We start from the raw sequence: 17639 nt of genomic DNA, 5'->3' as shown, positions 1-17639 counted from the left end.
TAAATACCTCCAAGAGTCCCTACCATAAATCAGAAATATACAAACTCAAATGTGATACATGCCCAAAATTCTACATTGGACAGACAGGCAGAAGTTTTGAAATTAGATACAAGGAACATATTGATACTTTACGACTTGGTAACTTGAACAAATCATCATTTGCAGCCCATATTGCTGAAGAAAACCATTCAGTGGGAAACACTGAGGACAACTTAAAAATTTTGCATCTAGCAGAAAAAGGAGCCACTATGAATATATTAGAAGAATTAGAAATACACGCACACAAAAACAGCATCCCAGACTATATCCTTAACGAACAAACAGAGTTAGCTAACACCCCTTTCCTGAAAAATTTCCAAAAATTACTTTCCAGCTTCCAAAGCAAATAATATTAGTACACCTATCTGCAGATCAAGTAGCAAATTTATATGTTACTATAATTCTCATGATGCTACATGTAATTAAATAATATACTACTTTACCTATACGTGTGCAACAATAAGAATGCAGCGGGAATGCATTTACATTATATAAAACTTTATAATTAATTTAACAATATCAATTCAAAAATTCAATGTCTCTGTACTAGTGTAAAAGGCATTACAGCTGCGTAAATGAACATATGATCCTTTCCAAACATTGGACATCATCGTCAAATATTTCGATATATCATAGCATCTGTGATACTCATATGTTTGTAAGCTCTTTTTATGTATCAAAGCATGTGTTGCGTGTTAGAAATCTTCTCAGTGACAGATCTAAAGTGTTCAGTGAGAACAATTTACGTGTGCAGCAATAAGAATGCAGTGGGAATGCATTTACATCTGTTGGACGAATGCTATGAAAACAAACACTCCAAACCGACGTTTCACGTAAGTCACATGCAACGAAAATCTGTAACGTAACCATCTGTGTGTGGCGTGTTTATAATTATGCATTATTTATATTTTAGGACAATTAATCTGTAAAAAACACACCACATGTCATAAAGAAAGCGTGTAAACCGTCTGAGGACGAGTCACAACGATTCGAAACCGGTAACGGTACCCTTTGAATAAAGGAACTGAAAGTAAATTTGTGGCTGGTTGCTGTCCTAACACCATCAACATTTGTCTTCAAACAACAGCCACGATCTCCGTCATGTCATCATATGACAAAATTGCAGTGTCATTTCTGTCGGTCTCACAGCGTATTTCTTCCAGTTACCGCCTATACTATACAGAAGCAGTTCTTTGTGTGTGTGGTCCAAGTTTCATCGAAGTATGTTACTTCTCAATGATACGTTACGCGGAAGTTGTTACTTTCGTCCTTAGTTTTGCACGCCAGTGTACCTGAATACTGGCTCCGTCGCTGTTGACACTGAGATTTCGTAACAAATACGACCGGCAGGGCTCGTGTGTCCCGCGCCATCACTTGCGGCAGTTCCTTAGCGGCCTGCGGCAGTTTTCTAAGAAGGCGGCTCCCAACTCCAGCGATCTGTGACACACGTCCTAACGAGCAAATCCTCTGGAGCGGAAACGTGTAACTGGAGCCCCGCCACCCCGCCACTCACAATGCCGCGCGTCACGGGAGCTCACATCCTGTCGCTTCCACGAAAGGAAGTAATAGGCAGGCAAGACCGCTAATTGGCAGCGCCAACAAAGGGTATTGTATACCAGCTCCCCTCACTTCCTGTCTCCTCGGTACTGTCAGAGTCTGCGCTACGATTAAACAATTTCTCAGAAGAGACTGACGACTTGGTGCGCTATTATTCGCCTTGTGACTGCAGGTAACCTTGTTATACTTCTCTCCGTAGTCAATAACGTCCCGATAACTTTCCAGTCCCGCCCACCTCCTGCAGTGTGACAAGATAACGGAGCTTTCAGACTCCTGTACTCCCACATAAGCAATAAGAGATGAGAAGACTTAATAATAATATTCGGGCGCCTGCTGAAAACTGATGCCTCCGAATTTTTTATTCTGTTCTCAATATCTTTTGAGGTATTACATGTCAAGCATATTACTCGGTCGACTTTCCTGCTCGGCTGACACAGATTGGAACCCTCTGCCTCTAGAAGGATCCGAGTTGTAGCGCGTAATATGGCGGTATGTAACGTAACTTTGTCGGTGCGTGAGAAACAGCGTGGTGTAACAGACTCCCTAACTGCATAAAACGTGTCTCCAATTGATATCTATAGAAGAATGAAAGCTGTGTACAGGGATGATCGTTTATCTTTCTTTTTTTGGTTGTTTTGAAAATCCGCCTTTTTATTCTCCCAGACATGTTTCGACACCTAAATGTCACCTTCCATGGGAAACATTTTATTTCTGTAAAGTACAATATAAAAAATATAATCAATTATGTATTGCAGGTCTAAAAATTATATCATAGAAACTGTTTGGTTTGTTTCTTTCAATTTCTCACCTGAAATCAACATTGCTAGTGAAAATGCATTATTATACATAGGTTTTTGTGCCCTTTTCTGATGTTTTTGAAGCATGTCATATGTGAAGTTGTAATGAAGCAAATTCTTCATGCATTTCTGAAGTACAATTTCTCTGGGAGGGGCTATGTCCACAATATGATCAAAAGTATCCCGACACCTGACTGAAAATGACTTGCCGGCCGTTGTGGCCGAGCGGTTCTAGGCACTTTAGTCCGGAACCACGCTGCTGCTACCGCCGCAGGTTTGAATCCTGCCTCGGGCATGGGTGTGTGTGATATCCTTAAGTTAGTTAGGTTTAAGTAATTCTAAGTCTAGGGGACCGATGACCTCAGATGTTAAGTCCCCTAGTGCTCAGAACCATGTGAACCAATTTTGAAAATGACTTACAAGTTCATGGCACCCCCCATCGGTAATACTGGAATTCAGTATGGTGTTGGCCCACCCTTAGCCTTGATGATAGCTTCCACTCTCGCAGGCATACGTTCAATCAAGTGCTGCAAAGTTTCATGTGGAATGGCAGCCCACTCTTCACCGACTGCTGCACTGAGGAGAGGTATCGATGTCGGTCGGTGAGACCTGGCACGAAGTCGGCGTTCCAAAACATCCCAACGATATTCTGTAGGATTCAGGTCAGGACTCTGTGCAGGCCAGTGCACTACAGGGATGTTAATGTCGTGTAACCACTCCGCCACAGGCCGTGCATTATGAACAGGTGCTCGATCGTATTGAAAGATGCAATCGCCATCCTCGAATTGCTCTTCAACAGTGGCAAGCAAGAAGGTGCTTAATACTCAATGTAGGCCTGTGCTGTGATGCCGCCACGCTAAACAACAAGGCGTGCAAGCCTCCTCCTTGAAAAACACGACCATATCATAACACTGCAGCCTCCGGATTTTATTGTTGGCACTTGACACGCTGGAAGATGACGTTCACCGGGCATTCGCCATACCCACACTCTGCCATCGGATCACCGCATTGTGTACCGGGATTCGTCACTCCACACAACGTTTTTCCACTGTTCAATCGTCCAATGTTTACGCTCCTCACACCAAGCGAGGCGTCGTTTGGAATTTACGGCGTGATGTGTGGCTTATGAGCAGCCGCTCGACCATGAAATCCAAGTTTTCTCACCTCCCGCTTAACTGTCATAGTACTCGCAGTGGATCCTGATGCAGCTTGGAATTCCTGTGTGAAGGTCTGGATAGATGTCTGTCTATTACACATTGCCAGCCGGTGTGGCCGAGCGGTTCTAGGCGCTTCAGTCTGGAACCGCGCGACCGCTACGGCCGCAGGTTCGAATCCTGCCTCGGGCATGGATGTGTGTGATGTCCTTAGGTTAGTTAGGTTTACGTAGTTCTAAGTTCTAGGGGACTGATGACCTCAGATGTTAAGTCCCATAGTGCTCAGAGCCATTTGAACCATATTACACATTACGACCCTCTTCAACTGTCGGCGATCTCTGTCAGACAACAGACGAGGTCGGCCTGTATGTTTTTGTGTTGTACGTGTCTCGTCACATATCCATTTCACTATCACATCGGAAACAGTGGACCTAGGGATGTTTAGGAGTGTGGAAATGTCGCGTACAGACGTATGACGCAAGTGACACCCAGTGACCTGACCACATTTGAAGTCCGTGAGCCCGGAGCGCCCCATTCTGCTCTCTCACGATGTCTAATGACTGCTGACGTCGCTGATATGGAGTACCTGGCAGTAGGTGGCAGCATAATGCATCTAATATGAAGAACGTGTGCTTTTGGGGGTATCGGGATACTTTTGATCACATAGTGTACGTCACTGTATTTGTATTTTCCATCCTGTTGAGTATCTCTGGTGGATACGTCTTTCTACTGCTACTGGATACACTGTTCCCATATTATTAGCTGTAAAATTTCGGTCACAACTTTATTTTACACACAAAATGTGATAAAACATGATTTTAGCAGGCACTCTCCCCCCATACTCATTGAGAGGTGCTATGTTGTCCCTGCTCACTTGTTCATCGTTTATCTTATGTTTAACGTGGCGCTAATTTTATGTGTGTTGTGAGAACTAAACTGGTGTGTGTTCAGGACTGTTTTTGGTGTGTGTGTGTGTGTGTGTGTGTGTGTGTGTGTGTGTGAAATAAGAGAGGGAGAGGGAGAGAGAGCGGGGTTCGGAAAGAGGGGGAGGCGAGCGGACTTAGAAAACAGATGTTTGTTGTCACGGTTTGTGAAAACTACTTTCGATGTAAAGTGAGCGATATTTTATAACTAACAGTGTGGAAACAGGGTAGCCAATAGCTACAGAAGGAGATATCCAATAGATACAGGCAACGGGACGGAAAATATAAGTACACTAACATACATAATCGCTACCCATGAAATAGCAATTCAGAAATGCGCAAAGAATGAGCTTCATGAGTACTTTGCAGGTGACATGCTCTCAAAAACGACAAAAAAGGGTACAGAACCCCTTCTATAACAACACGGTTTCACTAGCAATGTAATTTTAAGATGAACAGTCGCAACAAACCAAAATAAATCCACATGTTATAATTTTTAGATCTACAACAATAAGAAGATTATAGAATTTATATTACACTCTACAGAAATAAAATTTGACGCACGGAAGATGACACATAGGTGGCGAAACATATCTGGGTCGATAAAAATCAAAAAATGGGAAATTCAGGATGGAATGTAACAATCTGATTTGATTTTTTTTTTTTTTTAATTTTTGTCTGACGGCTTTTCTTCGATCCTATGCCAGTGCCGTTTTCCTTTGTTACTATTTTCTTTTGGATCACTATACTCAATGTCCGTCCTTCTTTCTCTTCCTTCCCGTGTTTCTCTTGTCACCTTACAAACTGCACTGCACGCTATACTGACGAGCCACACTGTATCAACAGCCTCAGCCGCGCACGACAGACGGCTACAAGACCACGCTGATTGTTGGTGCAGCTTCTTATGTCCCACATTACTCCCACAGATTTCATTAATCCTTTACTTCCGAACTGATCACTCTCCATGCGTCATTTCCCGTATTTTTGCGTTTTAACTCCCCCGCCTTTCCGGTGCCACACGATATTGTGTCTCATCCTACGAACCCCTCCCCACCCCCCACACTTTCTCCGTTCTATCCCAGTTCGCACCCATTAATTTCACCATCCATCTCCCGTCCTCCATCTTCACACTTATCCACCCTCAGACCTGCTACTCACAGTAATATATATATTTTTTCTATTAGTTGAAGGGGTGAGAATGACATAATCCAAAGTCACAAAATGTAAATTTTTCAGGGGAGCGTTTTAAAACTTCGAATAAATCCATAAATCATATTTCTACTTTTCGGGTTTTTTGACAAAACTTGTTTATCTCTCTAATGTGTTAATATATATGTCTGCATAGTTATATTGTGAACAAAGTTAAACATTGTTAATAAAAAAATATTTTGTCCCTCGGTGACACAACATTGGGCTTTGGCCTGTCTCATAGTAACTTTACACAAGGTTTACAAAAATTTGTACAGTGTTTCACACAATACAGCCAATATCTATCACCTCTGTTTCATTTTCATCACTTTGTTCCTTTGATTCACTCAGACTGTTAAAGTATCCCTTCGAAACATCTGGTATGTATGGCATTAATGACATAACATCTTTGAGTTTTTTGTCACAAGTTGGAAAGGTCTTTAAGTATTTCCTTGAGAGCTGGAACGGATTACTCTCCTGATGTGCTCGTCCTTTTTAGTGATATTTACAGTTCTGAATCTTCAAATTCAGTGTACTGATACTTCACTTTTAAATGTGATGGCATCCCTTCATCAAAGCGAAAAGCTGTCGCTTCAGAAAATCGGAACTGAGATCCATCATCATGTTTGTCCTTTTTTGCAATATTTATCCGCAGCGGTGTCAGATCTATAAAGTCTGCTTGCTTCATTTTAATGACTGAAAATGGCTTATTCTTGCACGAGTCTTTAATGACTGTAACCCAATCATGAGGAGTGTATACAGTGGGGTTTCTGTTCTTAACGTGCTTCTCAGTTCGACGAAATCTCGGTCACAGGACAGTCGAGTGAGTCCAACTTGTGGAAACCAATGTTCAATGGCTTTAAATTTTCCTGAACGCACTGGTGATCTATCTAGTGCAACAATCGCCCAGTTTTTGCCTTGGCCTCTGCAATTATCACTAATAATGTGAAGAATGTTTGCCTGAGACTTTTGTATTTCTAAGAATTTTATCAGACAGCTTCCTATCTAATCAGATCCACGCTTTGCTTCATCTTCACTCCACACGAACATATGTCCCTTTTCAGACCTGCAATCATGAATACCAAAATTGTAAGTCCACAACTTCCTCTTATAGAATACAGGCACAGATGTAAGCCTTGGTGTTGAAAAGGTTTGTTGTAGATCAAAGGATATTGTAAGATATTCCTCAGGATTTTCCTTAGCTAATTTGGAAAGCTGTGTAATCATATTTAGTCCAGCAGATGCTTTGGCATGATGTAGGTCCCTTTCAATCTTTAATCTTCTAATAATATCTTCGGAGTTGGTCAACTGTGCTTTTTTATTTGAATTTGAAATTCGTCACATACATGACATGTGTCTAAATGAGGCAATTTAAAACTAATATTAAAATCTTGGTTAAATATATCTCTAAATTTCGAAACTCTTACTTGTGGTGCATTATTTTCTTCACAATATTTCAAATAATGTTCTTGATATAATGAAGAAATGGACATGTCATAGTCGAAGTACACTTTATTGGGGTTCTGTGAGCGGCTGTAGTGACTGGAATACTTAGGTATATTATTTATGAAATTGTAAACTGTCTGAACTGCTTCTTGCGAAATTTTCCTTGATGGGTTCCCTTTTTTTCCTGGAAACAAAAAGAAAAACAGATTTTAAAGGTAAGTGCCCAGGTCAGACACATTTAGTGAATTTGTTTCTGAATATGATATGTAAAGAAAAACACTGGATAAATAAGCACAACAGAACAAAATTATTGTTTTTTTTGGAAGCGACATTAATTTAGTCGTTAAATACCTCTTCTGTCTTTTGGAGAAGTGGAGTGTCCCTCACGCAAGTATTTTTGTAAGTTCTTAAGACGTCCTTGATTGTTCTGAAGCCCATGCACACTTAAAAATGCTTCTCTGCATACAAAAATATTTCAGCCATTAACCTTAACCTGGTACGAAAAAGTGACCATTCGCCGTGAAATTATGCTTTTCCTTTTCTTTGGGTACCTTAAAAAGTGAAATTTATTAATCAAAATAATAATATTTTATTTATATAAAGTACATGATGTAAAAATCAATTTCAAATTATCATTCATCATAGTTACCTCCTTTCCACTTGTTGCATCATAATATTGTTCAGAAGGTAATTATTTGGGCAATTGAAATCACCCATATCCCAAAAAGAATTGAATATCTGCTCTACACATCCATGAATTTTGCTCCAACACTTGTTTTTATATTTACATCCAGGACCAAGAATTTTAGCTCCAACAGTTTGTCCTGTTTTATCAGTTATGCACTATCTGCCATAATTTCTATGATATTTACATTTTTCTCTTTTCCAATTGCTCATATTTCTCCTATTTTTCTGCCTTTAGCAGGTGATACTTCAGGAGACCTTTCATATTCATCAGCATCCTAAGCCAAATAAAGTATTCAGAATGAGAGAGACCAAAGTCACTTTAACACATATACCAAACGTTAATATATTATACAAATAGGCTTATAATGTTTAAATTATTACCAATAATGCAGTAATTAATAGGAGAAGTAAAATTTGTTCATGATTCACAGGTACATATTTTAATTAGCGAGTATATAACAGTTATAATTACGCAACAATATTTCACTTTGACACAGACCTAAGCCTCAGTGTTTTAAATGTTTAAAAAAGTAAGTATTTTAGACTTACCATGTCATTTTCAGATAAAAATTCATGAGAGGAACAATAACTGCTGCCACTGGACGAAAAATCGTCTTCAGAACTAGCCATTTCTGTATCTGAATCTTCTTTTTCGCTTATGCATGGAAGTAGCCTCTTCTTTGGAAGCGCCATTGTACTGTGGCTTTGGGTTGTTTCAGACGCGAAAAACTATGCTTCCTCACAGTATGAGAACCACAAGTGTGAACTACTCTGCCATCTAGTGAGGGAAAGTTAAAATATTTACGCAGTAGCTTCCTCTGTTGAGTAGAAGTTGAACTAACACAAAAAACGTATTTTGAGAAAAGTGTGGCTTTGGGCTATATCATTCTCGCCCCGTCAGTTATGCTTTACTTTGATCCTCTTGACTGCTGCCAATTTTTGTGAGTTTTCGCCTTTCGCTATCGTCAACTCCCCCAGATTTCATCTTATGTCCCCCTTTTGCTTCCATTTCATCCTTGTCGTGAATTTTCACACGTATTTGCGTATATTTACGTGAAATTTTTCGGACGTAATTCTAGATTATTTACTTAATTTTTCGCATTTTCCACCATTTTTCCACCACTATGGATCCTTATTCCTTCCACCTGCGTCAATACAGAAAAGTTTCTTTATTCCTAGCGAGATCCCAGTCCCAAATACTGTTCCTGAGTAGTTGCTTGGCTCATGGAATCTCTCCTAATGGCCTTACCATCAAATTACTCATCTCTGGCTGCCATCCCTCCTTCCACAACGACCTCCACCTGTTCAGATTCCGCCAATCTTTAGCCCTCACCAAAACAGTCCTGCAAAACCATATCAACCAAGCCCAAATCTCCTTGCAGTACCTTCTCTCCATCCGCAAAATTCTCCTGCTATGCAGTTCCAAAATTCGTGTAACCCACCACACACATTGAAACTCTTGCCCTGCAGGAACTTGAGCAAAATGCACAACGCCACCTCAAAAAGCTCTCTCCATCCTGCTCATTTCCTACTCCCACCTTGAAGTACCACTGTCCACCACCTCTAAAAAAAACCTCAAGCCTCCCCCACATCTCTTCATAGCTGACAAACCCTGTATCACAGACCTACTACACTTACCCCATCCTACAAAACTCTGTCCCATCACCACACAGAATTCAGAACCTAAACAGGCCTGCAACACAGTCATGAACCTTTCCTCCAGAAGCCTTAGCCCCACAGAAATATCAGTCCTCTCCAAAGGCCTCACATCTTGCCCCACTCCCAAATTAAATCATGCAGAACTTTTTAAAGACGTTCTCTCCTTCTCCAAGTCCCTACAGTTTCTTGCCACCAACCCTACCAATCATGTTCAATCAAAGATCAATATTGAACCTTTTCCAACTCATTTCACTCCTCCATCCAACCGTGATCCACCCCCACTGCCCCCAAACCAACCCCCATTAACTTTCCACAATTTCCTAACCTCGAACCTTGCCTCACCATCTTTCGTCAAATCCCTCAACATGCAAACGGACCTTACAACTGAAGAAAGAACCACAGTCCACCATCTAAAAACTGATTCTGACCTTATAATCCTACCTGCAGACAAAGGCACCAGCACTGTTGTTTTGAACTGCAAGAATTATCTGGCAGAAGGGCCCTGCCAGCTGTCATGTACTTCCACCTACAAACCTTGTCACAGTGACCCCATTCCAGTAATCCAGCAGGATGTCCAGTCACTACTCAAATCCTTAGGCCCTTCCCACAACCTGTCCCCAGAGTCCATCTCCTTACTCAACCCTACCACTCCCTGCACTCCTACCTTCTACATGCTTCGTAAAGTCCATAAACCTAACCACCCGGGATGCCCCATTGTGGCTGGTTACTGTGCCCCCACTGAGAGAATCTCTGCTCTCGTAGACCAACACCTTCAACCTATTACTTGGAACCTACCCGCCTATATAAAAGATACCAACCACTTCCTCCACCGACTCTCCACAGTTCTTGTCCCTTTACCACATGGTGCCCTGCTCATCACTATTGATGCCACCACACCAACATTCCTAATGGGTACACACGTGACACCCTCCTGTGCCAACCTATTCATGGGCAATCTTGAGTTATCCTTCCTAAAAACCCAGAATCCTAAACCCCTCACCTGGTTCAGATTCATTGATGACATGTTTGCTATCTGGATCGAAGGTGAGGACACCCCTTCCACATTCCTCCAGAACTTCAACAACTTCTCCCCATTTGCTTCACTTGGTCCCACTCAACCCAACAAGTCACCTTCCTAGATGTTGATCTGCACCTCAAAGATGGCTATATCAGTACCTCCATCCATATCAAGCCTACTAACCTCCAGCAATATCTCCACCCATTCCATACAAGAAGTCCCTTCCATACAGCCTCGCCACCCATTGTCGTCGCATCTGCAAGGGCTAGCAGTCCCTCTCGAAATATACCAAGGACTCACTGAAGCCTGCACTGACGGTAATTATCCTCTCAACCTTGTACAAAAACAAATCTCCCATGCCTTATCTTTCCAGTCTCCCACCACCTCCCAAAGTCCCACCGTATAGCCACAGAGGAGCATTCCTCTCACAACACACTACCACCCAGGACTAGATCAACTCAATTATATTCTCTGCCAAGGTCTCAATTACCTCTCATGATGCCCTGAAATGAGAAATGTCCTGCCCACTATCCTTCCCACCTGTCCCCCAGTGGTATTCTGCCATCCACTGAACCTACACAACACTCGTCCATCCTTATACAACCCGTGCTCCCAATCCCTTACCTAATGGCTCACACCCCTGTAATAGACCTAGATGCAAGACCTGTCCCATACGTCCTCCCACCACCACCTACTCCAGTCCAGTCACTAACATCACCTACCCCATCAAAGGCAGGGCTACCTGTGAAACCAGTCATGCGGTCTACAGGCTAAGCTGCAACCGCTGTACCACATACTATGTAGGCCTGACAGCCAACAAACTGTCTGTCCACATGAAAGGCCACCAACAAACTGGGGCCAAGAAACGAGTGGACCACACTGTTGCTGAACACACTGCCAAACAAGATATTCTTCATTTCAACGACTGTTTCACAGCCTGTGCCATATGGATCCTGTAATGCTACGCTACCACACATCACCATTATATTTCTCTGTTATTTGCTAAAGTTTCGAAAGCATCGAGAGGTGTAAGATATACAAAAGAAAAACTTTTTACTTATCTTCGTTTTCTCTTGTTGTTGGCTGCAGTTCTCGCATCTAGGGGTACATTCTTGAGGCTGAAATTTTGATTTTGTAGGTTTCTATTGATCTGAATAATGTTTGAAGAATTGTCTGTTTTACTCTTGAATTTTATTTTTTGTCACATTTTTCAACATCACACCATTTTCACAATTTCCGCTTAATATTCCAAATTACATTGTTAGTGTCAATCATGAAAATACGTCTATCTCCATCAGAGGCATACACACTTCTACTTACAATCTGCGGTACTCACAATATTCCAAAGAGTTTACAAAGCAAAAGAGTTTACAAAATTTCTTGACAAAAGAAGAATCATCATCAAGATATAACATCATTTTATAAATGAATCCAGAAATAAATTTAATAATTAGTGTTAGATTGCTCAATTCATAATATGAATTTAAAGTATGCCAGATATTTCGTAATTTCAAATATTTCTAAAAGGAGAGTAATAATAACTGTTAGTCCATATCGATTGTAACACATTGATTTCTTTTTATACATTTTGTCCTGAAATAGAATACATCGTATTCAAAATAATATTAAATTCTTATAGTTAAACAGCTGAGATAATGTTCACCTATACTAGATACTTGGTATCGACTGTTTCTATAAAAAAGAAGGTAACTGAACTGTGCAGGTGGGAACTTTCCCTGCAATATATCCGACATTACCGTAACCCACCTGGATTCACCCTTCATTTGTCACTGTCCTCACCCACTCAGCCACTTCCCTGTTCCCATTCAAGCACTATGCTGCCATCATGCCATCATTCCACCACCACACCCAGTCTTTTTATTTCTCTCCCCTTCCACTACGCGCCCCCCCCCCCCTCTCTACCTTTCCCCAGCTCTCCATCTGACCTGCAGCACTTCACTATCTGCCAGCCCACCATACTATCCCTCCTCCTCCCTGCTCCAGCCTCCTCCATACCCCCACCCAGCTGCCACTCCCATCATGCACTGGTGCTGCTGCTTGCAGTGTGGTTTCAGTTGCCTGAGACTGCAGACATGTGTGTGAGTTGCGTTTGCATGAGTGTGTATGTATGTATGTGTGTCTAGTATTAATGGCCGAAAGCTTTAATCGTGAGAGTCGTTTTGTAGTGCCTATCTGCGACTCAGCATCTCCGCTACATGGGTGAATAAAAAGAAATAAATAGCGTTTGCACGAGGTGGATCTTCAAAACAACCCAAGTTTTAATTCGCAAACACGGATAAACCATAGAAAGTGATGATTGTATCGACATCAGTAATGTACGATTATGGGTTGTTTGTACTCATAATGAACGAAATGGTGGTGCTAACCTCAGTGTGTGAGAAAGAGCTCGTACTGGACGACCACGTACCGCAACCGACGAAACTCATCGGTATCGGGTTGGTGAACTCATCAGAGAAAACCTATGGATAACATAGGCACAGCATACCATGAGGGCGTGTATAGACCATAATTCCAGGTCTACGTTACAAAAAACTGCGTCCACAGTGAGCGCTTCGATTCTTCACTTCTGATGTGAAACAGACAAAAATTGGTGATCCATCAACAGCTTCTTTTGCGTTTCGACTGTGAGGCTGATTGGTTCCTCAATAAAATTGCGACATGTGATGAAAGACTGGTTCAACATTTTGACCCCAGAAATAAGAGAGCAGAAATGAAGTTGCATGACAAACGATCACCAACACCAAAAGTTCAAGACCATGACATCAGCAAGCAAAGTCAACCTCACAAGGTTCTAGGATGCACAAGGTGCTACGCATTTGTAACTCATGCCTAAAGGCATCACCATAAAATCTGCAAGCTACTGGGAGGCCTCAGAAAACTGTCATCACGAACTGGAAGAGTTCGTTCAAACATGGAGCTTGACAATTCCAGATCACAACACCAGCGCCGCCACATCTGCAATAATCTGGCGCCTTGGGTTCACTGTCATCGATCGGCTTCCATACAGTCCAGACTTCGCCACATCCTATTTTCACGCCTCCAAAACTCAACTAAAACCTAGGAGGAATTCGCTTTGATGGTGATGAAGCGATGCAAACAGAGCTGAGGTCGTGGCTCCGACAACAAAGTCAAACATTATTCAGTGACGGTATCTAGAAACTGGTCTCTCGTTGGGAGAAAAGTGTGTGTGAGGATGACTACATTAAGAAATAAATATGTAGGCATGACGAATAAAGCTGTATAATGTTAATAAAGTTTGTATTACATAAAAAGGTGGAAGCGTTTTCACGTACAAAATTCGGAGCCATTATTTTTCAGCATGCCCTCGTAATAAGTACTGAGAGTCAACACATTATTAATACCAGCTTAATGGCGTATTGTCCCCCTCCGTAACGCAACACAGCAGCAATTTTGCATGTCATGGATTCGAAAAGTCCTTGGTAGGTTTCTGCACCAGCTACACCTCACACAATTTCCGTAAATTACAGGCCAGTGGTATGGTGCTGTGCGGCCAGTTGCGTCCTGGAAGTGTTGTATCGGGTTAAGGTGAGGCAAATTTGGTTGCCAACACAACAACGTGAGTCCATTATCATGCTCAACTTTAGCACAATTGTAACCTTGAGACGTGGGCAGTTATCCTGCTGGAAGATGGAGTCGCTGTTGGGAAAACATCAAGCGGGAAGGGATGCAAGTGGTTAGCAATAATGCCCATGCAGTCCACAATTCTCATTGCGCCTTTGACTGCTGCCACAGCTACTATAGAAGCATAGCTTAATGTCTGCCATAGCAATAATAGTGCCTCACGAGTTCTAGAATCATCCCACAATCAGTTTAACACCTCATGCATGCAAGTTGCTCACAGGAATAGTATACAGAAAAGAAAACTGAGGATTTGTTAGACGACGTTCAGTTTGGTTTTAGGAAAGGTAAAGGCACCAGAGAGGTGGTTCTGGTGTTTTGTTTGATAATGGAAGCAAGACTGAAGCAAAATCAAAACACCTTCATAGCATTTGTCAACCCGGATAAAGTTTTCAACAATGTAAAATAGTGAAAGATGTTCCAAATCCTAAGATAAACAGGGGTAAGCTATACGGAAAAACAGGTGATATACAAGCTGCACACGAACCAAGAAGGAATGATGAGAGTGGAAGATCAAGAACGCGAAGTACTCAGATTAAAAAGTGTGTAAGACAGGAATGTAGTTTTTCGCACCTGCTGTTCAATCTATGTATCGAAGAAGCAATGAGGGAAAGGAAAGAAAGGTTCAAGAGTGGAATTATAACTCAGGGTAAGAAGATATCAATGATAAAATTCGCTGATGACATTCCTACTCTGAATGAAAGTGATGAAGAGATATAGGATCGCCCTTGAATGGAATGAACAATCTAGTGGGTACAGAATATGGATTTAGAGTAAATCTAAGAAAGACGTAAGTAATGAAAAGTAGGAGAAATGTAAACAGCGAGAAACTTAACATCATAATTGGTGATCACGAAGTAGATGTAGTAAAGTAATTCTGCTACCTACCAGCAAAACAATCCATGACGGATGGAGCAAGGAGGACATAAAATGCATAGTAGCATTGTCAAAAAAGGCATTCCTAGTCAAAAGAAATCTACTAGTATCGAACATAAGTCTTCGTTTGAGGAAGAAATTTCTGAGAATGTACATTTGGAGCAGAACACTGCATAGCAGTGAGACATGAACTGTAGGAAAATTGGAACAGGAAAGAATAAAAGCATTTGAAATGTGGTACTACAGAAGAATGTTGAAAATTAGGTGGACTGATGAGGTAAGGAATGTTGGCGTTCTCCGGAGAATTGGCGAGGAAAGATATACACGGTGTCCCACCTAAACTTTTCCCCGACAATATCTCTCGAACCACAATAGATATTGACAAACGGCTTTCACAGGTATGAATGTGCAGCAGGGGCTCACGAAAATAGATACTATGAGACATTCCAAACCGTGTGTAATTATTGGTTTCTACACAAACTGTTTTTTTAAATGGACACCCCGTATTATTCTACACGCAATCAATAAGATGAGCAACCACGATAATAAATGCGTTGGCTACATCGCAAAACATCAGTTACACCCCGAGAAATTGGAACGTGAATTTCACGCGTGAAATAAAAGAAACACGCCGCTATTACACTTTCCGCGATGCAAGCGTGACGTGCACGTTGCTCGTAATCGCGATGTGATTGACGTACGTACTCTTTACTCTAACAGTTATCACGAGGGCTGTAAGCAATAAGAGGAATTCCTGGCACAAACACTGATATGTGCATGACGGTGTACCTCGTGCGTGTTGTATTTAAGTACAGACTGCGGAACAATACCGGCCGGTGTATGCACGCCCGTTACGCAGCCCAGGTCAACCCTTCGCTCTGCAGTTGTATACAGGAACGGGCCGCAATCACCGCTTTGTGTGGGAACGGCTCACTACGAAGCAGATTCTTTTGTGTGGAAGTACATGCATGTAAGCCCTCCCAGCTAGCCAAGCGGTCTAGCGCGCTGCTTCCCGAGCGGGAAGGCGTGCCGGTCCCCAGCACAAATTTGCCCGGCGGATTAGTGTCGAGGTCCGATGTGTCATCCAGCCTGTGGATGGTTTTTAAGGCGGTCTTCCATCTACCTCGGCGAATGCGGGCTGTTCCCCTTACTCCGCCTCAGTTACACTATGTCGGCGATTGCTGCGTAAACACTGTCTCCACGTACGCGTACACCAGAATTACTCTACTACGCAAACATTTGGGGTTACACTCGTCTCGTATGAGACTTCCAGAGGGAGTCCACTAGGGGCCGAACTACACAATAACCCTGGGTTCGCTGTGGGGCTGCGGTGGGGTCGGTGGACTGCTGTGGCCTGTTGTGGGGTTGTGAACCACTGTGGGCTACGGCGGGACGAAGCCTCTCCGTCGTTTCTAGGTCCCCGGCTACAATTCATAAAACAATACAAGTACAGGTACCTGGCACCGGTGTACTGTACACTGTAATTGGTGCCACTTTTGTAATCGTGGTATTAATTTACCTGCCCATCCGTTCTAGGCATTCGACATGGTATTCAAAAACAAGGAAATGGTTGACATAATACTACTGTACGGAGAATGTCGCCAAAATGGTAAAAGTGCGGCACAGGTGTATGCCCAGCGGTACTCTAGCAGACGTCATCCCACCTTCATGTTGTCAGAAGGCTTCGCGCGACAGGGCAGTTGTCTCCACGAACGCGGATCCGGAGCAGTTGCATGACACATGAAGCAGCAGGGGTAGCTGTTCTGACGGCCACTGCAATAAACCCTCATGAAAGTACTTGTGAAATGGAGAGAGAGATGGGAATCCCTCGAACAAGCGTAATGTATATTCTGCACAAGCATAGATACTTCCCATATCACGTGGCACTAAATTGAGGCCTCCTTGGCAACAACGTACACAATCGCCTGGAATAGTGTCAACGGGTTCTGCGACAAGGCCATGACTTCACGTGTAGAGTACTGTTTACCGATGAGGCCACGTTTACAAACCATGGGAACATCAACTTCCACAATACGCACTACTAGTCACCAGAAAGCCCACACTAGATTCATTGGGTTTAACACCGTCAGTGGAGCGTCAATGCATTGTGTGGTATTATATACCACCACATCACTGGCCTGTATTTCATTATGGCACTCTTAATGGGGGACAGGGCAACAGCCTTGCCACAGTGGATACACCGGTTCCCGTCAGATCACCGAAGTTAAGCGCTGTCGGGCGTGGTCGGCCCTTGGGTGGGTGACCATCCGGACTGCCATGCGCTGTTGCCATTTTTCGGGGTGCACACAGCCTCGTGCCTCTTGATGCCAACTGAGGACCCACTTGACTGAATAGTAGCGGCTCCGGTCAAAGAAAACCATAATAACGACCGGGAGAGCGGTGTGCTGACCACACGCCCCTCCTATCCGCATCCTCAGCTAGGATGACACGGCGGTCGGATGGTCCCGATGGCCCATTGGTAGCCTGAAGAAGGAGTGCTAATGGGGACAGTACGAGCAGTTCCTGAGATGTAACTCACGTGGACTGATGGCAGAACTACCCCTCCATTTGTGTCAGATAATGTTGTACGAACATGATGGATGCCCCGCGCACAGTACCATGGTGGCACAACAGG

The 17639-nt window shown here is 42.7% G+C and overlaps 1 pseudogene; it reads left to right on the top strand.

The window, feature by feature from the left end:
- The first annotated feature begins 17177 nt into the window (after positions 1-17177).
- LOC126482683 (5S ribosomal RNA) lies at positions 17178-17295 on the top strand (annotated as a pseudogene).
- Positions 17296-17639: the final 344 nt, after the last annotated feature.

Source organism: Schistocerca serialis, chromosome 5 (genome assembly GCF_023864345.2).
Source record: "Schistocerca serialis cubense isolate TAMUIC-IGC-003099 chromosome 5, iqSchSeri2.2, whole genome shotgun sequence".
Classification (NCBI taxonomy): Eukaryota; Metazoa; Arthropoda; class Insecta; order Orthoptera; family Acrididae; genus Schistocerca; species Schistocerca serialis.
Note: the sequence above shows the minus strand (reverse complement) of the source record. Positions and strands in the feature narration are given on the sequence as shown.